Source organism: Cajanus cajan, chromosome 4 (genome assembly GCF_000230855.2).
Source record: "Cajanus cajan strain Asha chromosome 4, NIPB_CcT2T_4, whole genome shotgun sequence".
In the NCBI taxonomy this organism is placed as follows: domain Eukaryota; kingdom Viridiplantae; phylum Streptophyta; class Magnoliopsida; order Fabales; family Fabaceae; genus Cajanus; species Cajanus cajan.
The window spans coordinates 18,613,272-18,636,617 of NC_138520.1; positions in this window are offsets into that span (position 1 = coordinate 18,613,272).

Below are 23,346 nucleotides of genomic sequence, written 5' to 3' on the forward strand. Positions count from 1 at the left end.
CTCCTTTACTTGTCAGCCGATACACCAAAAGGCCGTCCGACTAAGTAAAGGGGGGGCAGCTGTAGACCCCTAAAATTGTCCGGGTCGGAAATAAAGCTTGAAGACTCTCGAAGACTGAAGGATAATCAGCCAGAAGGACTCCGCGAAGGCCCTAGGAGGGTTCTCTGTAGGTCTAGAGGTCTTAGAATAGCTCAAAATAAAGAAGTGGAGGGAAAAAGCCCAATACGGCCGTACTGAACTTAATACGGCCGTATTGAAGCTTCAATACGGCCATACTGAAGTCAGTACGACCGTATTGACACTTCAATACAACCGCAGCGAACTCAATACGGGCGTATTGAAATTTCTGAACTTCAATACGACCGTATTGAACTTCAATACGACCGTATTGAAGTTCAAAAATTTCAATACGGCCGTATTGCCCCTGTAAGCCGTATTGCGCCTATTCCCTATAAATATGACGTCAATTGGACGTCATTCCACACTTTTTAGACAGTTTTGACTCCCTCCTTGAGTATTCTGGGGTTTTTGAGCAGTGTTCTGCCCTAGAAATCTCTCTGGGAGTCGATCCGACGAAGTTCTGGAATTCTGAGCACTTAGCTTGGAGATTCGAACCTAGTCGAAGGGAAATCCTCCGGATTTCCATAGTCAAAAGTTTTTAGGAAGGAGCGAGCGAGCTTGTAGAGCGAGGGAACGCCAAAAAGCTTCCCAGTTTTACTCAATATATAAAAGCACGCTTCAAGAGGTTTCTTCTTAAATCCTTCCTTTTACTGCTTTCTGTGTGCATATTTAAACTGTCATCATGTAGATAGTTAATTTATAATCGCTTATAATAAATAGGGGTAATTTAGTAATTTTATACTGTTCTTTTAAAAATAATCTGTCATAGGGAACCCGAAAGGGGCGCCGTGGGGTGCTAACACCTTCCCCACGCGTAACCGACTCCCTTACCCAACTCTGGTTGTAGTGGCCAAAGTTGATTTTTAAATCAATTGCCTTATCCCTTTTTCCAATGTTTTGAGTAAAACATTGGTGGCGACTCCACGAACCCTCCTTTTGCGAAAATCACTAATCCATGGAGGGTCCCGCTTGGGATTAATATGGATTGGTGAGCCTTTTAATAAAATTGCTCGTTTGACGAGGTCTCAGTTTGAGAATAAGTCATTCTAGCAATCCACATTTTTTAAAACGAATAACGAGTCCAACCATCCTTCGCGAATGCCGAAAGCCCGTTTCGGGCCGGTGGCGACAGGCCGACCTTGGATTCATGATGCGAAAGCTGTACCCTCTACGCTCCACCAGAAAGTCAAGTTCATAGTGGGTGACAAACTGGTGACTGTACAAGATGAAGATGACATACTCATCAGCAAACCATCCACCATACCTTACGTGGATGCAGCAGAGGAAGCTTTAGAAACCGCCTTCCAAGCATTGGAAATCGCCAATGTCGAAACGTTTCCCCGAGAAATGAAGAAGGTAGCCTCCATGCTCACCAAGAACGGATACTTGCCAGGACAAGGATTAGGCAAGGACTCCCAAGGAATCCCGGAGCTACCCATTATCAAGGATAATCCGGGGAAACAAGGGTTAGGATACAACCCTTATAAAGATCAAAGGACGAAGAGAAACCAAGATCCTTCTCGACGTTCTTTAAGCCAGATCTTTAGGAAGGCCAGTTCACAAGCGTTAAGGCCGGTCGTCGTCGTCAAGTGTTTTTCTCCTTCCGATAGGGATGTATAGACCTGATGACTATTAGAGATTACTCCTCGGGGACAGCCCGACCCCCGAGCCTCGATAGGGCACATGTTTCCATTATGATTATAATAAAATCATTCATTATTATTTCTTATTGCTTCTTTTCTTGCTTGCAATAAAATTCTAAACCACATTATTTAACCCTGTTTGAATGAACATAAGTGAGGTTAAAATCGTCTTAATAATCAATAAACCCACATCATTTTATGTGGAAGTGTGCACGACAACTTGGAGCACCTTTCCTTGGCCTCAATAAGTGCCGTCATGGATAAAAAGAAATCCATTCAGGACAAAAATCCTAAAAATAAAAGAAAGCTCGGCAGGAAACCCAAAAAGGGGACTGCGCAAAAATAAGAGCAAAAGACCCGCTAGGAATCCCACAAGAGGGTGACCTAGGCAAAAATTAGGGTTACAAAATAATGAACAAAAACAAAAGCCCGCTAAAACTCCACAAATGGGTGTTTTAGGCAAAAGTTAGGGCAATCGAAAAACAGAATAAATCCATGATGGTACCACCAACTGAATTCAACAAAGGGGCTCAAGAAAAGCTATCCAAGTTGTCAAATCACAAATGTTAATAACCAAGACGTGCTTAACTTCATAAGTATTTAATCAAACAAGCCTAAACACTTAAGCCTACCATTGGCCAAGCCATTCTTACAAAATCCATTTTTCAAAAAATAAATAATCCCCTCTAAAACACAAACTTTCGAAAAAAAATATCTTTCCTTTCTTTTCTCTCTTGACCCACACGATTTTAGGATAATCTAGTGGAAACATGGAGATATAGTGGTCAATAGGAGGGTTGACATATCTTCTAAAAGAAGGGAAGGATCATTTGGTTGATGACACCAAATCTCAATATAACATGCATCATTCCTCGGTTATAGAAATCGGCAGAGCACAGTCCGTCTTGAGGAATGGCAGAATCCAAACAGAGAAACACATCGGTTAATTCTTTTGAAAAGTGAATCAAATAGAATTAGGTGCATCATACTGCATACATGCATACAGATGATAGGTGTAATGGAAGATCACTTATTCTCTGTTTATTGAAAAAAAAAAAAAAACAAAACAAAAAATATAAACTTCAGAAAAACAATACGCCCGTATCATGTTCAGTACGCCCGTACCAAAATTAGGGTTATGAACAAATTTTCAATTCAATACGGGCATACTGAAATGAATAACGGCCGTATTGGCAATAACAGAAATCCTCCCTCACGTCGATGACAAAATTCCTCCAAGAAGAAGAGGATAGGGGGAGCCATTCATTTTTTCTAAAAACATTAAATAATTAAACTTGCATTTTGTGCATCACGCACATTAGTTGCACATTCAAAGACCTTATCATGAGGCAATTGCATAAAATAGAAAAAAAATAGAAAAATTGCTTGTGTATGACAGCAGTCAACAAAAGCCGAAAACGAAAAAAGGCAAGGGTACAAACAATACTCCTCAGTTTGTACAGAATAATTGAGCCTGGAGAGGCTTGCTGAAATAATACTCTCTCAGAATAACTGAGCCTGGAGAGGCTCGCCGAAATAATACTCTCTCAGAATAATTGAGCCTGGAGAGGCTCGCCGAAATAATACTCTCTCAGAATAACTGAGCCTGAAGAGGCTTGCCAAAATAATACTCCTCAAAGACATTTCTGTACAGAAAAAGCCAAAATCAACAAAAAATACAGCAAAAGTTGAAATCAACAAAAAAGGCAAAAACACAGAAAAATCCAAAATCAACAAAAAGGCAAAATACAGAAAATCCAACAAATTATACAGAATAACTGAGCCTGGAGAGGCTTGCCGAAATAATACTCCCACAGAATAATTGAGCCTGGAGAGGCTTGCTGAAATAATACTCCCACAGAACAACTGAGCCTGGAGAGGCTTGCTGAAATAATACTCCCACAAAATAATTAAGCCTGGAGAGGCTTGCCGAAATAATACTCTCCAAAAGACGTCTCAGCTCGCATTCTCGGGCTGAACAAAAAAACAATTCATCATACAGAATAATTGAGCCTGGAGAGGCTTGCCGAAATAATACTCCCACAGAATAATTGAGCCTGGAGAGGCTCGCCAAAATAATACTCCCTCATTAGAATAATTGAGCCTGGAGAGGCTCGCCGAAATAATACTCTCGCAGAATAACCGAGCCTGGAGAGGCTTGCCGAAATAATACTCTCATCAGAATAATTGAGCCTGGAGAGGCTCGCAGAAATAATACTCCCCAGAGATATCTCAGCTTCCACTCACGGGCCAAATTCCCCAGTGAAAGCTATCAAACCAAGATCAGCAAAATTCCCCAAGGGAGGCTTGATCATCTAAATAGAATATCCAAGTCGAAAGGACTTAAACTTCCTCAGTGGAAGGTAGCTTTCCAAACGAAGAGTGAAGCTAAGCCTGAAGAGGCTTTCTAAATAATACTCTGGGATACATAAGAACTTCAAATCCCCAGTCGCCTACACAAGAGGCACTCCTTCAAAAAAAAAAAAAAAAAAAAAAAAAAAAGGAAAATCAAAAATCCAAAAAGATCAATAATCATTCCCCAAGTGGAATCCGGCTCTCAGCCAATCATTGAACGTCAAGTTGATACGCCTAACAGAAGAGGCCAATTACAACCAATGACAAAATCCCCTAGCGGATAACAGCCTACACATAGGCAACAAAATCCAAAAATCAAAAAGAGTCACCCGAATAAGGATAACTGGGATACTCCACCAACGTCGAAAGGACGTCAGCCAATCATAAGGCATCGCTCAACTGAGAGAGAGAGCATCTGTGTCTACACCCCAAGGAGTCAGAAATTCCCCATGGGTACCAACAATGCAATGCAAGTTGGGGCACAGGAACCTATGAATGACTGCACATCCCCTAGACGGATCCCTGCGTTATCCAGCCCTCAGTGGCACCAAAATCAAAATCAAACCGTCGAAGCAGCATCGTGGACTGTGGAGACAAAATCATCTCAAAGCCTAAGAGGCGCTACTCAGCTACCCAGTTGTCGAGAGCACCGAGGTATGCACAAGCCTGGAGAGGCAATACTCAGCTACCCAGTTGTCGAGAGCACCGAGGTATGCACAAGCCTGGAGAGGCAATACTCAGCTACCCAGTTGTCGAGAGCACCGAGGTATGCACAAGCCTGGAGAGGCGGTACTCAGCTACCCAGTTGTCGAGAGCACCGAGGTATGCACAAGCCTGGAGAGGCGGTACTCAGCTACCCAGTTGTCGAGAGCACCGAGGTATGCACAAGCCTGGAGAGGCAATACTCAGCTACCCAGTTGTCGAGAGCACCGAGGTATGCACAAGCCTGGAGAGGCAATACTCAGCTACCCAGTTGTCGAGAGCACCGAGGTATGCACAAGCCTGGAGAGGCAATACTCAGCTACCCAGTTGTCGAGAGCACCGAGGTATGCACAAGCCTGGAGAGGCAATACTCAGCTACCCAGTTGTCGAGAGCACCGAGGTATGCACAAGCCTGGAGAGGCGGTACTCAGCTACCCAGTTGTCGAGAGCACCGAGGTATGCATGAGCCTGGAGAGGCGACGACTAATACTCGACCTGGAGAGGCTACTCAACAATTTTCCACCGGAAGACACTACAAGTCGGAAGGATGGCTTATTCCCCGGACAATTGGGTCAACTCCTTTACTTGTCAATCGGTACACCAAAAGGCCATTTGACTAAGTAAAGGGGGGGCAGCTGTAGACCCCTAAAATTGTCCGGGTCGGAAATAAAACTCGAAGACCCTCAAAGATCGAAGGAAAGTCAGCCAGAAGGACTCCTAGAAGACCATAGGATGGCTATCTGTAGGTTTAGAGGTCTTAGAGTAGCTTAAAATAAGGAAGTGGAGGGAATGAAGCCCAATACGGCCGTACTAAACTTAATACGGCCGTATTGAAGCTTCAATACGGCCGCAGTGAACTCAATACGGCGTATTGAAGTTTCTGAAACTTCAATACGGCCGTACTGAAATCAATACGGCCGTATTGAAGCTTCAATACAGCCGCAGTGAACTCAATACGGGCGTATTGAAATTTCTGAATTTCAATACGGCCGTATTAAACTCAATACGGCCGTATTGAAGTTCAAAAATTTCAATACGGCCGTATTGATTCCATAGCCCGTATTGCGCCTGTTCCCTATAAATATGGCGTCATTTTGACGTCATTGGACACTTTTCCACTGAGTTTTGACTCCCTCCTTGAGTATTCTGGGGTTTTTGAGCAGTGTTCTGCCCTAGAAATCTCTTTGGGAGTCGATCCGACGAAGTTCTGGAATTCCGAGCATTTAGCTTGGAGATTCGAACTTAGTCGAAGGGAAATCCTCCGGATTTCCATAGTCAAAAATTATTTTTAGGAAGGAGTGAGCGGGCTTGTAGAGCGAGGGAACGCCAAAAAGCTTCCCAGTTTTACTTGAATATAAAAGCACGCTTCAAAGGTTTCTTCTTAAGACCTTCCTTTTACTGCTTTCTGTGTGTATATTTAACTGTCATCATGTAGATAGTTAAGTTATAATTGTTTAGAATAAATAGGGGTAATTTAGTAATTTCGCACTATTATTTTTAGAAATAATCTGTCATAGGGAACCCGAAAGGGGCGCTGTGGGGTGCTAACACCTTCCCCACGCGTAACCGACTCCCTTACCCGACTCTGGTTGTCATGGCCGAAGTTGATTTTTGAATCGATTGCCTTAAACTTCTTTTTCCAATGTTTTGAGTAAAACATTGGTGGCGACTCCATGAACCCTTCCTTTTTATGAAAACCGCTAATCCATGGAGGGTCCCGCTTGGGATTAACATGGATTGGTGAGCCTTTTAATAAAATTGCTCGTTTGACAAGGTCTCAGTTTGAGAATAAGTCATTCTAGCAATCCATATTTTTAAACAAATAAAAGAGTCCAACTATCCTTCGCGAATGCCGAAAGCCCGTTTCGGGCCGGTGGCGACAAGTTGCCCTGAGGGTAGAGGGCGCTTGCTCCCCCTCACTTCAAGCTTCTTAGGTCTCTTTGATGAAGATGCCATGAATGGGTCTTGATGAAGAAGAAGAGAATGAGAGAGTTGAGAGGGTTAGGGTTTGTGGGTTTGAGAGAATGTGAGAAAATGAGAGAAAGAAAGGTTTTGAGAGGTTTTTGCCCTAGCACCGTTTGAGTGAGAGAGGTTTTAAGAGTAATGGGAGGTTTTAAGGGATTGGCGTGTATATAACCGTTCAAATACTTCAGAAATATCAAAAGTTGTCCAGATAATCGATTATTTATGCAAATAATCGATTATTTGCATTAGTAAAATCCCTTTTGAAAACATAATCTGATATGAATAATCGATTATTGTTAGAATAATCGATTATTCCAGAGGGATATCTTTCCTAACTTTGCCCAGATAATCGATTATTTTCAAGATAATCGATTATTCCAGTGGCCTTTCAGATTCTTCTTCCCAGATAATCAATTGTTTCCCTAGATAATCAATTATAACAGTGACTCTTTAGTTTCTTCTCACCCAATAATCGATTATTCCCCAAATAATCGATTATTCCAGTGGCTCTTTGAATTCTTCATCTCCTAGATAATCGATTATTACCCAAATAATCGATTATTATTATGGGTTTACTTAGAATAATCGATTATATTTTAAGATAATCGATTATTCCAGAGAAGTTTTGCTTCTCAGAAATTTAACCTTTCAAATTACACCAAGTATAATTGTTCCTTGAATACTCTCTTTTATGCTTCAATATTTCATACTCATTCCACACAGTTGTCCAATCATTCTCAATACAAGCATGATTCATTTATTATCCCTAACTCAATTCTTAATTGGTTGAATCTTTCCCTTGGTAGAGGTTTTGTGAATATATCAGCTAATTGCTTGCTAGTCTCTACAAACTCTACAACACAATCATTTCTTTGAACATGATCTCTCAAAAAATGATGTCTTATCTCAATATGTTTTGTCCTAGAGTGCAAAATTGGGTTTTTGGTCAAATTTATTGCACTTGTGTTGTCACACCTCAGAGGTATTTTGGTTAACTCAGTTCCATAGTCTCTTAATTGTTGCTTCATCCAAAGAATTTGAGCACAACAACTTCCAGCAGCTATATACTCAGCCTCAACTGTACTTAAGGCAACACAAGCTTGCTTTTTGCTATGCCATGAGACAAGTGCACTACCTAGTAGGTGACAAGTTCCACTTGTGCTTTTTCTATCTAGTCTACACCCAACATAGTCTGAATCTGAGTAGCCAATCAGACTTAGTGAGACTCCCTTTGGATACCACAAACCTACATTGGTTGTATCTTTCAAATATTTTAGAATTCTCTTTACACTCTTCATGTGAGATTCTTTTAGATTAGCCTGAAACCTTGCACAAAGGCACACAACAAACATTATATCAGGCCTACTAGCTGTCAAATATAAGAGTGATCCAATGATACCTCTATACTTTGAACTATCAACAACTATTCCTTTCTCATCTAAGTCAAGATTGCAATTGTTTGATATTGGTGTGGCAACCTCCTTACACTCTTCCATACCAAACTTTTTCAGAAGTTCATAGCAATACTTGCTTTGACTTAAGAAAATTCCATCACCCATTTGTTTGATTTGCAACCCTAAAAAGAATGTAACCTCCCCCATCATTGACATTTCAAATTCTCCTTGCATGGTTTTAGCAAATTCTTTGCATAGAGAGGTATTTGTAGATCCAAATACAATATCATCCACATAGATTTGTACATACATTGTATCATTTTTAAACTTCTTGACAAACAATGTATTATCCACCTTCCCTCTTATATAGTCATTTTCAATAAAAAATTTGCTCAACCTGTCATACTGATCTTGGAGCTTGCTTCAAGCCATAGAGTGCCTTTTTAAGCTTGTACACATGATTAGGATTTTTAAAATCCACAAAGCCTGGTGGTTGTTCAACATACACTTCCTCTTGTATCAACCCATTGAGAAAAGAACTTTTAACATCCATTTGATAAAGCTTGAAATTCATTATTGAGGAATAAGCAAGAAGTAATCTAATGGATTTATCCTTGCTACAGGGGCAAAAGTCTCATCATAGTCAATTTCCTCTTCTTGATTATACCCCTTAGCCACTAGTCTTTCCTTATTTCTTATAATTATTCCAGATTCATCAAGCTTATTTCTAAAAACCCACTTGGTTCCTATAATTGGATAGTTTTTTGGTAATGGCACTAAATCCCATACTTCGTTTCTTTCAAACTGATTTAGTTCCTCTTGCATGGCCATTAACCAATGTTCATCTTTTAGTGCTTCATCAATACTTTTAGGTTCCACTTGTGACACAAAATCCATAGTATTACAAATATTCTTGATGGCACTCCTAGTTAAGACTCCCTTACCAATATTTCCAATTATGTTATCTATTGATAAGTCCCTAGAAGTTTTCCATTCCTTAGGCAATTGTTCACTTGTTTCCTTTCTGTTTTCATGCGATTCACTCTCTTTAGGCTTATTATTAGTTTCACTCTCCAATAGAGGTTGATCAAGCAAATCAGTTAAGTCTTCAATTTCAGTTTGCCTTGTCTCTTGTTTATTGGTCTCATCAAATACCACATGGACAGATTCTTCAACAACTAGAGTTCTCTTATTATAAATTCTATAAGCTTTGCTATTTGTTGAGTATCCTAGAAAGATTGCTTCATCAGCCTTTGCATCAAATTTTCCAAGTTGCTCTTTCCCATTGTTCAGCACAAAGCACTTACACCCAAACACTCTAAAATATGAAATGTTAGGCTTCCTTCCATTGTAAATTTCATAGGGTGTTTTCTTTAATATAGGCCGGATCAGAACTTTGTTTAACACATGACATGCTGTGTTAATAGCATCAGCCCAAAAATATTTTGGCAATTTTGTTTCATTCAACATTGTCCTAGCAAGTTCTTCTAAGGACCTATTTTTCCTCTCAACAACCCCATTTTGTTGAGGTGTCCTAGGTGCTGAGAAATTATGGTTTATACCATGTTCCTCACAGAATTTTTGAAACATTATGTTTTGAAATTCACCTCCATGGTCACTTCTTATAGAGGTAATGTTTGAACATTTTTCATTTTGAACAAGCTTGGCAAATTTTCTAAAGGCATTAAAAGCATCATTTTTATTTGCAAGAAACATAACCCATGTGTATCTTGAGTAGTCATCAACAATCACTAAACCATAGTAGTTTCCACCTAAGCTCATGGTTCTTGAAGGACCAAACAAATCCATGTAAATTAATTGCAAAGGTCTAGTTGTGGAAATTTGATTTTTGCTTTTAAAGCTAGCCTTCACTTGCTTGCCCTTTTGACAAGCATCACATAATTTGTCCTTACTAAACTTGAGTTTAGGTAAACCAACCACTAATTCTTTCCTACTCAGTTTATTCAAATGATCCATATGAATATGTGCAGCTCTCCTATGCCAAAGCCATATGTTGTCTTCTTGAGTTATTAGACACTTAGTGTTGGAAATTGCTATTGAGTGTTCTAAGTCAAGCATGTATATATTGTCAATTCTTTTTCCAATGAATCTGATTTCTTTTGTGTTTTTATCACATATCAAGCAACATGTATTATCAAATTCAATTTTAAAACCTTTGTCACTTAGTTGACTTATACTCAGCAAATTATGTTTCAATCCATCAACAAGTAATACATTCTCAATCAATGTTTGAGAGGAGGAATTACCAACATTGCCATGACCAAGTATTCTCCCTTTGTTGTTGTCACCATAGGTAACATACCCTTCATTCTTCAATTTCAGACTTGAGAATTTTGAAGGACCCCCAGTCATATGCCTTGAGCAGCCACTATCAAGATACCATAGTAAGTTCTTGGCCCTCAAGCATTCTTACAACAAAGATTCAGACAAAAAAATTTTGGTACCCATGTGAAGGGTCCTTGTAGGTTAGTTCTCAGCCTTTGAATTTTTTCAATCCAAACCATTTCTCCATTTGGAACTCCATACTTCCTAGAGTAGCAGTTCCTTATTGTGTGACCTCTTTTACAACAATAGAAACAAGTTGTTTGTCTAGAGAAATTGCTTTTAAATTTTCTGAAATCTTGGTTTTTCTTAAAAGTCTCTTTCTTTGACTTAAATGGCATGTTCATGCTTTGATTAAAACCAAGTCCACTCCTATCAAAAGTGTTTCTTTGTTTTCCCAAAAGAATGTTTAAATTTGCATTTCCATTTGTGAACTTTGCAAGAGTTGATTTTAAATCAGCATTTTCTTTTTCAAAGGTCTTGCAATTTTCACAAACATCTTTTGAGGAGTTGGAGCTTTCACAATGAGCTTCACTAAAGTTAAACATAGTTTGAAGATTTTCATGCTCATGTTTCAAATCCTCAAGCTCTTGTTCAGCTTTAATTAAAGCATTTTCATACCATTTCAACTTGTTTTTAAGCTTTGAATTCAAGGCATCCAATTTCACAGCCTCCTTATGAATTTGTATAAAAGCTTCTTGGAGTTGGTCATAGTCCGGATCAAATTCAAGGTCAGAGTCACTTACAATTGTGTCTTGGTCAGTTCCAGCCATCAAACACAGATTGTTCTCTTCACATTCGGATTCATCACTTGTTGTGCTTGAGTCATTATCCTCCCAAGCAATGTAGGCTCTCTTCCATTTTCCATTTCTCTTGCTTTTCTTCTCCTCTTGTTGCTTTTTCAAGAGGTTTGGACACTCAGCTTTCATGTGTCCCGATTTTCCACATTCAAAGCAATTGAAGGAGGATGTGCTTGCTTCCTCTTTCTTGTTTGTCTTTCTATTGAATTTGTAGGGGGAATTTTTCTTTCTCCTTATGAATTTTTTGAACATCTTCACCAGCAAATTGAAGTTCTTAGTTTCGGAATCATCGGAGCTTGATTCTTCACACACCTCTTTTCCTTTGGCAGATTTCAAGGCTTTCAATGACACTCCTTTGCCTTTCTTGTCCTGCTGTTCATTTTCTTCAAATATGTGCAGTTTTTGCTCATGCTCTCTTAGCTTCCCAAAGAGAGTAGCAAGTGTCAAGGAGGTCAAATCCTTTGATTCTTCTATGGCTGTCACCTTTGCTTGCCATGATCTGTCCAAGCATTGCAACACTTTCAAATTCAGCTCTTCTTTCTCAAATTTCCTGCCAAGGTCAACAAGGTGATTTATCAAGTGTGTAAATCTCTTTTGAAAATCAGAAATAGATTCACCATTATGCATTCTAAACAGCTCATATTCTCTTATGAGAGTATGCTTTCTAGATCTCTTCACATCACTTGTTCCTTCATGAGTGACTTGCAAAGTATCCCACATTTCTTTAGCAGACATGCATTGTGATATTCTAAAAAATTCATCAATAGACAAAACAAATGTAATGATGTTTTTGGCTCTTTTGTCATGTTGGGCTCTTTTCTTTTCCTCATCACTCCATTCACTCCAATGTTTTTCTTTAATGTCATCACCATCTTTTTTCATAGGGATATAGGGTCCATTTTCTATTGCATCCCATACAGCAATATCAATAGCTTCAATGAAAATTCTCGTCCTAATTTTCCAGTAGACATAGTTTTCACCATTGAAAACAGGAGGTCTATGAATAGACACACCCTCACCATAGGGTAGGTTGTTATTGGCCATTTTTGAAATCTTGAATAACTCTCAAGACCTTGCTCTAGATACCAATTGTTAGAAAAGAATGGCACAATCCAAGAGGGGGGGGTGTGAATTGGATTCTATGACCCTTTAAAAATTTCAGAGTATTTTGGATCTTTATTTCACTTAAACTTTTCTAAAACTGAATTTTCAGATGAAGCTCCTTTAAAGACTTGTTATAGAAGAATGAATTCTATACGCTTTCTTGATTACAAAAATAATGAGGTTCAAATGTAATGCTTTAATTCAGTTTAAACCACCAATATTCACACACACATGCTAATCAAGAATCATCTTCTTTAATGTACAATCAAGATATTACTCAAAGTAAAAGATAAAGGTAGAAGAAGATTGCACAAGTCTTTTATTCTGGTTCAACCACTCCACATGTGACCTACATCCAGTCCTCAATCAGAACCTGATCAAGATTTGTTCCACTATCTTAATGAAGAAGGTTTACAAGCATACCACACATGCATATACTTCAACACTCAAGATAACCACACTTTCTTAACCCCAAGAAAGCACCCCTTGTAGAAACCCACTACAAGAATCCTTACCACTTGAGAAACCCTTCTTAAGATTTTACAAACATTCACAAAGAATTAAGGAATGAATTCACCTGGAATTCAGAAGCAAATCTTAATCTTCCCCTTTCAAGAATGTGATGATGATGATGATTCTTTCTCAAAGTTTTTCACAAACGTTTTTCTTCTTGGATTCACAAAGAAAACTCTCCAAGATGGTCACAAAGACTCCACAAAAACGCTTTTCTAAATTTGATTATCAATTCTAACTCTTGTCTGAAGTTTCAAAAAGTTCAAACTATTTATAAATGTTTCAGACCTAGATAATCGATTATTTTAAAGAATAATCGATTATTTTGTTCTTCAGGTTTTCTGGAAACCAACCAAGAACAATATAATCGATTATTTTGTTGGATAATCGATTATTTCAGAGAGTTATTTCTGGGATAATCGATTATTTTGCAAATAATCGATTATTGCAGCAAGGCATCCCATTTTACCTATTGTTGGAATAATCGATTATATTTAATAATAATCGATTATTTTGAGTTAGTTTTCAAAACTTCGTTTTAAGTCTCAAAATAACTTTTTAGTCCCTTTAACTCATCATCATACACTCTCTAATCAGTTTAGATATAGATTTAGCTTATGCACACATCACACACAACAAATAAACTCAATCAACACAATGTACATACTAATCCTTATTACATAGCTCTTTCTTTGACTTTGTTTTTGTCTTCTAAGTTGTTGTTGTTTGTTGTTGTCCTTGACACACATTTTGTGATCATCAAAACTCTCTTAAGCTTCAGAGATAATCTTGACCTCATCAAGTTCAGGCTCCCCTAAGCTCAACAATTGGGAGAGTGGGTAGAAGGTGTTTGATGAAAGGCTTGAGAAGGGTACTCTAGGGTTAGCTCAGTTCATGGTGATGAAGGCCACTTCTAGGGTTGTTTCTCTCAAGGTGGAGATGGTAGGATGGTGGCCGAATTAGCCAAGGGAGACTAAGGAATGATATAAAGGCACAAAGGCTCTCTCTATATTCAACATCCAAAGTATTTACAAGGTTATTAGCCTAGGGTATTTATAGAAGGGATGATGCATTTAGGGTTACATTTGAGAATGCTTGGCTGAAAAATGCAAGCCAAATGCACTTCAAATGAAACATAAATTAACCCTAGATGCTACTTGGTGGCCAAGGATGGAATCTTTGGGTTTGGTTAAGCTACATCTAGGTGCATTATAAGACCATGCAACCTAGGTGCCCTCCACTTGAGCCTAAACCTTGCCAAGTCCAAAAATAAATCCAAGGCTACCAAAAAACACGTCTAGGCCTTATTTTCTCACCCTAATAAAATAACCTAGCTCTAAAATAAAATCCTATAATTTAAGGCACCCCATAATCCAAGGGTAAAATGGGAAATACAAGTAAAAATAAATCCTATAACTAAGACACCCCAAAATACAAGGGTAAAATAGGAAATACAAGATAAATAAATCCTATGTCTAAGGTATCTAAAATACAAGGGTAAAATAGGAAATGAAAGACAAGGGTAAAATAGGAATAAATCATATACTAATAAAAAATGTAGGAGCTAAGGCCCAAAAGTATGCCCACTCCTCTTATGGTTTTCAAAACTAACCCATTCCTCTTGCTTCCTTCAATATATCACCTCTTGGTCTTCTTAGCTTTAATGTGATTCCATCATTCCCTCCCTCTTGAAAAGGATTTGACCTCAAATCAAAAGGTTCTTCATCGTGGACGTTATGACCAACAAAAACATAAAAATAAGCATTAGAGGCAATAATATATGATATAAATGAAAAGTGCATCCTAAGAAGAGTTCCACTAAAAATGCTAAAAAGATTTTCTAAACTAAAAGGACTAGACTCTCTAATGCTAAGTGTGACACCCTTACTACCCCAACACATATATAAATATTAATCATGTAAATAAACTATGGAATAAAATTTTCAACGTTGGTAAAAGGGTTCACATAAAACTTCATAACTGTTCTTTCTTCAATATCCAAAATAACTAGAAATAAAACTTGGAAGGTCAAATTTAAGAGTTTACAAATTGTTTTCAAAAGATAAGGTATAACTCAAAATACATATAAAAATCTATATCCTAGAATTTTCTGCCCCGATGTCACAATATCAGAGCACACCCACAATTCAACCGTTGGCATCCTAGATGCCACTCAAAGCCGGATCTTCCTCACCTAAAACATCTCCAAATCGTACGGTGAAAAAAGAAAACATATATATATATATATATATATATATATATATATATCACATAAGAAAACACAACATATTATCTCATTATAACTTAATATTCATAAATATTTCAACATAACGTATTTCAATCAACCATGCATCGTCATCACGTCATAATTCTCAATCACCCCAATCATCACAAATCTTGCACTTCACACTATGCTGTAGACCCCTAAAATTGTCCGGGTCGGAAATAAAGCTTGAAGACTCTCGAAGACTGAAGGAAGATCAGCCAGAAGGACTCCTGGAAGGCCCTAGGAGGGTTCTCTGTAGGTCTAGAGGTCTTAGAATAGCTCAAAATAACGAAGTGGAGGGAAAAAGCCCAATACGGCCGTACTGCATTCAATACGGCCGTATTGAAGCTTCAATACGGCCGCAGCGAACTCAATACGGCGTATTGGAGTTTCTGAAACTTCAATACGGCCGTACTGAAATCAATACGCCCGTATTGACACTTCAATGCAGCCGCTGTGAACTCAATACGGGCGCATTGAAATTTCTGAACTTCAATACGGCCGTATTGAACTCAATACGACCGTATTGAAGTTCAAAAATTTCAATACGGCCGTATTGCTCCCGTAGGCCGTATTGCGCCTATTCCCTATAAATATGACGTCAATTGGACGTCATTCCACACTTTTTCACTCAGTTTTGACTCCCTCCTTGAGTATTCTGGGGTTTTTGAGCAGTGTTCTGCCCTAGAAATCTCTCTGGGAGTCGATCCGACGAAGTTCTGGAATTCCGAGCACTTAGCTTGGAGATTCGAACCTAGTCGAGGGGAAATCTCTTTGATTCCCTTAGTTAAAATTTTGTTCTAGGAGAGCGAGGAGCGGGCTTGTAGAGCGAGGGAACGCCAAAACGCTTCCCAGTTCATTTTTTATAAAAAGCACGCTTCAAGAGGTTTCCCTTCAATCCTTCCTTTTACTGCTTTCTGTGTGCATATTTAAACTGTCATCATGTAGATAGTCAATTCATAATTGTTTAGAATAAATAGGGGTAATTTAGTAATTTTACGCTGTTATTTTAGAAAATAATCTGTCATAGGGAACCCGAAAGGGGCGCCGTGGGGTGCTAACACCTTCCCCACGCGTAACCGACTCCCTTACCCAACTCTGGTTGTAATGGCCAAAGTTGATTTTTAATCAATTGCCTTATCCCTTTTTCCAATGTTTTGAGTAAAACATTGGTGGCGACTCCACGAACCCTCCTTTTACGAAAACCACTAATCCATGGAGGGTCCCGCTTGGGATTAATATGGATTGGTGAGCCTTTTAATAAAATTGCTCGTTTGACGAGGTCTCAGTTTGAGAATAAGTCATTCTAGCAATCCACATTTTCAAACAAATAAAACGAGTCCAACCATCCTTCGCGAATGCCGAAAGCCCGTTTCGGGCCGGTGGCGACAGATGGCGACTCCGCTGGGGAAGCCTTGAGAGTCAGTCCCATTTAGTGACAGATTATTTTTAACAAATAATAGTTAAAATTACTTTATTACCCCTCACTTGTATGATAATATGTTTTATATATTTGGCTTTAAATAACTGTTGTATGCTTAAATTCCGCAATTGTTTGAAATAAAAACTGCACACAAACCTTTGCACACAACAGTTCCCTCTATACCCGGGGGCATGAGTGGTAATCCATAGGGAGTGGATGTTAGTACGGCCGGTTGATGGGTTTATAGGAGCCTATGAGACCGTTGTCGAAAAGCATCACTCAAGGTGATAACCATGAACTTGAGTCCGACGGTGCGTTGGAGCTTTCCATCGACCTACGACAAGAGGAATTGGGTCCCTATAATGGGGGCACCTTGGGGGCCTTTGACCAAGTGAGAACAGTTAGATCCTCCTTGAATATGCACTTTTCTGCAGGAGACCCCTACCTCGTGATTCGCTCGTGACTGTTCGTGGATGAGTGAATTGTTTGTGTAAATGCTTATGTGCAATTGTTTGTGCATTAATAAATAACCTCGTGATAAGGTCTAAAAATAATCCCCATGCATAAAAAACCATGACATGAGAGGAAAGACCATGTGTGAAAATATAATAAAAGTGAGAAGCATGTACATCATTACCAATAAGACATCATGCATCCTCATAAAAACATACATTTTAGGATCACCAATACCTCTTGACATGAGTGAAAGAGACCCATGACTATAGAGATTCTCCGTTGGGGAGAAATCATAGACAAAGAAGGGTGGTAAACTTCCGTCTTAAAAAGGCAGCGCCTTAAAGATGGAGGTTTATCAAGCTCATGTTAAAGAGTGTATTCATTCCGTAAAATAAACTAACTAAATATTCATTTTAGAAAGTGGCTGGTCATCTCTTTGTCCTCACGCGCGCGCAGAAAATCAAGAAGATGGACGCGATGGAGGAGCAAATTAAGAAGCTTACAGCCGAGCTCTCACAGCTCAAGGAGCAAATGGCGCAAGTGATGGAACTCATGCGTCACCACAACATACACGGGGCTGAGCACAGTGACCATGAGTCCCATCATGTTGAAGGAAAAGTGGAACAAGAGCTGAAAAGTGGGAAGCTAGTTAAACCTTCCCAATCATTTAAAGCTAAGAAGACCTTTGGGAAGAAGAAGGAAGGAGGAGTCAATGCTATAACCATTTCCTCATCTTCTTCCACTTCGAAGTCAGGAAAATCGCAATTCAACCCTGTGAGGAAGTTTGATAAACTTCCGACCACATATAACGATCTCCTGCCGAAGCTAGTGGAAGCACGTCTTCTAGCTTACGTTCCACCAAGGAAGATGGATCCACCTTATCCCGAGTGGTACAAACCACAAGATAAATGCCTATACCACTCGGGGGCATCAGGGCATTCAACAGAGAACTGTCTAGCTCTCAAACACAAGGTCCAAAGCCTTATTGATGCCGGGTGGATCACTTTTGATTCAACAGCGCCCGACGTGAGTAAGAATCTTCGGCCAAAGCAGGAATAGAGAGAAGAACAAGCCACGATAGGGCCCCTTCATATTTTTTAGGGACTCATGATCAGTACCCGAGATCATGAGGACCTTTTCATGTAAATAAGGGTTTTGTACAGTTTTATATACATACATCAATAAAGAGGCATTTTCACATTACTCTTTTTTTTGTTCTTTTCTCTCTTTCCTCATTAACATTAATAATTCTAAACCTAAATAGAACCAATAAAATAATTATGTCTGTAATTGTTCGCTCTGACCGGGATCCGAAGGTGAAAGGGTTGAGTTGGACAGTGATGAGGAGACCATTTCTCCGGATCTGCAAAGACTGCTAGATTAGGAAGCTCGTCAAGAGAAATTGGAAATTGTGAATTTGGGGCATGGCCGAAAGATATAAGAGGTCAACATGGGGACCCATATCAGTGATGAAATAAGGACACATGTTTCCGCTATGATTATAATAAAATCATTCTTCATTGCTTCTTTTCTTGCTTATAATAAAATTCTAAACCACATTATTTTTAACCCTGTTTGAATAAACATGAATGAGGTTAAAATCATCTTAATGATAATAAACCCACATCATTTTTATGTGGATGTGTGTGTGACAACTTGGAGCACCTTTTCTTGGCATCAATAAGTGCCATCATGGATAAAAGAAATCCTAAAGATAATAAGCTCGGCAGGAAACCCAAAAAGGGGACTGCGCAAAAATAAGAGCAAAAGACCCGCTAGGAATCCCACGAAAGGGTGACCTAGGCAAAAGATAGGGTTACAAAAATAAACAAAAACAAAGGTCCGCTAAAACGCCACAAAAGGGTGTTTTAGGCAAAAATAAGGACAATCAAAAAACAAAAGAAATCCATGATGGTACCATGAACCAAATTCAAAAAGAAAGGTTCAAGGGAAGTTGTCGAATCACAACACGATTTTTTAACTTCATAAGTGTTTAATCAAACAAGCCTAAACACTTAAGCCTACCTTGGCCACCCATTCTTACAAAAACCATTTTTGAAAAAATAAATCCCCTCTAAAACACAAACTTCAGAATAAAAATATCTTTCTTTTCTTTTCTCTCTTGTCCCAAAAGGATTTTAGGATAATCTAGTGGAAGCACGGAGAAATAAATCATCACTGATAATGGATCTAATCTGAATAATAAAATGGTGGAAGAACTGTGCCAAGAATTCAAGATCCAACACCACAACTCTTCCCCATATCGGCCAAAGATGAATGGGGCAGTCGAGGCAACCAATAAGAACATCAAAAAAAAATATAGTGCAAAAGACGGTTGTCTCATTTAAAGACTGACACGAGATGTTACCCTTCGCTCCTCATGGCTATAGGACTTCAGTACGTCCATTTACAGGAGCTACTCCATTCTCACTCGTTTATGGGGTGGAGGCAGTTCTACCCATCGAAGTCGAGATATTCTATCTAAGGGTAATCATGGAAACAAAACTTTCCGAGGCAGAATGGGTTCAAAGCCAATATGACCAGTTGAACCCTATCAAAAAGAAACGGCTGAACACCATATGCCATGGTCAAGCCTATCAGAGGAAGATCAAAAAGGCTTTTGACAAGAAAGTCCACCCTCGAGTCTACCATGAGGGAGAGTTGGTAATGAAGAAATTGCTACCAACTCAAAAGGACAAAATCGGAAAGTGCGCCCCAAATCACGGAGGACCATACGTGGTAAAACGAGCCTTCTCAGGAGGAGCATTGATCCTCACAGACATGGATGGAGAAGAACTTCGATACCCAGTCAACATTGACGTGGTAAAGAAGTACTATGCTTGAAGACGTTGCTTGCATAGGCCCGCTAGGATGAAAACCCAAAAAGGGCGTCCTAGGCAAAAGTTAGGGCAAAATAAAAAGCCTGCCAGTACAAGGGTACTAGGCAAAACAAAGGCAAATTTACCCCGTTAGGATACGTCCTAAGCAAAAGTTAGGGGCAAAAGAATAAGATATAAAAACAAAGCCAGCAACGATCACTTGAACCGAAAACCGAAAGGCGGTTCAAGTGATAATCTTCTAGAAGCAAGCGTCTTGCAGTATCTACACTCCTGGCTCAGGCATCTCACCCGCAACAACTAGGGAAACGGGAAGAGCAGCAATTACAGATATAATTGTTTAAGCCAAAAATGTATAGCCCACCTCGGCCAGCCATTCTTCAGAAATTCCCTTTGTAAATCTTTCTGTATAAACATTTGTGAATATCAATAAAATATCCATTTGTTTCTTTTCTTTCTTGACCTTGTGATTATGCCTTTAAATTGATGTTTCTAAAAATTGTACGAAACTCTTAATAATCGGTCAATAAAAGAAAATTGGAGGGGTTCCTGTAAAATCCATAATCTCCTGCATAAAGGCTCACAAAAAATACTCCCTCGCGTCAAGAGAAAGTCCTCCAAGAAGAAGAGGATAGGGAGAGCCACTCACTTTTCTAAATAAATGAACAAAAATAAAAAATTGTATTGCATTTGTGCATCACACACACATTAGTTGCACATTCAAAGACCTTATCATGAGGCAACCGCATAAAATAGAAAAATAGAAAATTGCTTGTGTATGACAGCAGCAAGCAAAATACAAAGATTCAGAAAATCAACAGCATCATACAGAATAACTGAGCCTGGAGAGGCTTGCCGAAAGAATACTCTCAAAATAACTGAGCCTGGAGAGGCTTGCCGAAAAAATACTCTCAGAATAATTGAGCCTGGAGAGGCTTGCCGAAACAATACTCCCACAGAATAACTGAGCCTGGAGAGGCTTGCCGAAAAAATACTCTCAGAATAACTGAGCCTGGAGAGGCTTGCCGAAACAATACTCCCACAGAATAATTGAGCCTGGAGAGGCTCGCCGAAATAATACTCCTACAAAATAACTGAGCCTGGAGAGGCTTGCCGAAATAATACTCTCTCATAATAACTGAATTTAATTTCTTTAGCACTTTTAATTTCTGTACAGCAAAAGCCAAAAACATAAAAAAGGCAAAATACAGAAAAAGCCAAATCAGAAGAAAAGGCAAAATACAGAAAAAGCCGAAAATAAAAAAGGCAAGGATATAGAAAATCCAACAAACAATTTGTACCGAATAACTAAGCCTGGAGAGGCTTACCAAAATAATACTCCACATCCTCCACAGTATGCAGAATAACTGAGCCTGGAGAGGCTCGCAGAAATAATACTCCCCAGAGGGAACCTCAGCTCAAGCTCACGGGAAAATCCCCAGCGAGAGCTATCAAAGCAAGATCGACGCAATCCCCAATGGAAGTGCGATCATCCAAACAGTATATACAAGTCAAAGGACTTAACACTTCCTCAGTGGAAGATAGCTCTCCGACTCAAAGCGCTGAGTGAGGCTAAGCCTGTAGAGGCTTCCTAAATAATACTCTGGGATATATAAGAGCCCCAAATCCCCAGTCGCCTACTCAAGAGGCATCCCTGCAGAAGGAGAAGAAAATAAAAATCAATAATCATTCCCCAAGTGGAATTTGGCTCTCAGCCAATCATTGAACGTCAAGCTGATACACCTAACAGAAGAGGCTAATCAAAATCAACGACAAAATCCCCCAGTGGATAACAGCCTACACAGAGGCAGCAAAATCAGAAAACCAAAAGAGACACCCGAACAAGGATAACCGGGATACTCCACCAACGTCGAAAGGACGTCAGCCAATCATAAGGCACCGCTCACATCAGAAAGAGCATCTTTGTGTCTGCACCCAAAGGAATCAGAAATTCCCCAGTGGGAACCAACTACGCAATGGAAAGTTGGGACACAAGAACCTATGAGTAACTGCACATCCCCTAGACGGATCCCTGCGTTATCCAGCCCTTAGTGGCACAAAGTCAAAAAACAACCGTCGAAGCAGCATCGTGGACTGTGGAGACAAGATCATCACGAATCCCTGGAAAGGAGATATTCACGCTACCCCGTCGTCACAAACACGGAGGTGTGCAGCTTCCGGCTCGGACAATGAGCGAAGCTATCTCTGGAAAAAGGGTACTCACCGCCTACCGTTGTCATAAAGGTACTTAGCTTCCGGCTCGAACAAAGAGTGAAGCTAAGCCTGGAGAGACGGTACTTACAGCTTCCAGCTTGGGCAACAAGCAAAGCAAGGCCTGGAGAGGCAAAACTCATACTGCTCGCCGTTATCACAAAGGTACTTAGTTTCCGGCTCGAACAAAGAGTGAAGCTAAGCCTGGAGAGACGGTACTTACAGCTTCCAGCTTGGGCAACAAGCAAAGCAAGGCCTGGAGAGGCAAAACTCACACCGCTCACCGTCGTCACAAAGGTACTTAGCTTCCGGCTCGAACAAAGAGTGAAGCTAAGCCTGGAGAGGCGGTACTCAACCATCAGCGTCATCAGAGGCGCGTTGATGTCCAACTTCCAGCTCGAGCGTCGAGTGAAGTTGACCTTGGAGAAGGTAAACTCAGCTACCGAGGATGTCAGAAGCGCCGAGGTATGCACCCACCTGGAGAGGCTACTCAACATTTTCCTACCGGAAGACGCTACAAGTCAGAAGGTCGGCACAATACCCGGACAATTGGGTCAACTCCTTTACTTGTCAGCCGATACACCAAGAGGCCGTCCGACTAAGTAAAGGGGGGGCAGCTGTAGACCCCTAAAATTGTCCGGGTCGGAAATAAAGCTTGAAGACTCTCGAAGACTGAAGGAAGATCAGCCAGAAGGACTCCTGGAAGGCCCTAGGAGGGTTCTCTGTAGGTCTAGAGGTCTTAGAATAGCTCAAAATAACGAAGTGGAGGGAAAAAGCCCAATACGGCCGTACTGCATTCAATACGGCCGTATTGAAGCTTCAATACGGCCGCAGCGAACTCAATACGGCGTATTGGAGTTTCTGAAACTTCAATACGGCCGTACTGAAATCAATACGCCCGTATTGACACTTCAATGCAGCCGCTGTGAACTCAATACGGGCGCATTGAAATTTCTGAACTTCAATACGGCCGTATTGAACTCAATACGACCGTATTGAAGTTCAAAAATTTCAATACGGCCGTATTGCTCCCGTAGGCCGTATTGCGCCTATTCCCTATAAATATGACGTCAATTGGACGTCATTCCACACTTTTTCACTCAGTTTTGACTCCCTCCTTGAGTATTCTGGGGTTTTTGAGCAGTGTTCTGCCCTAGAAATCTCTCTGGGAGTCGATCCGACGAAGTTCTGGAATTCCGAGCACTTAGCTTGGA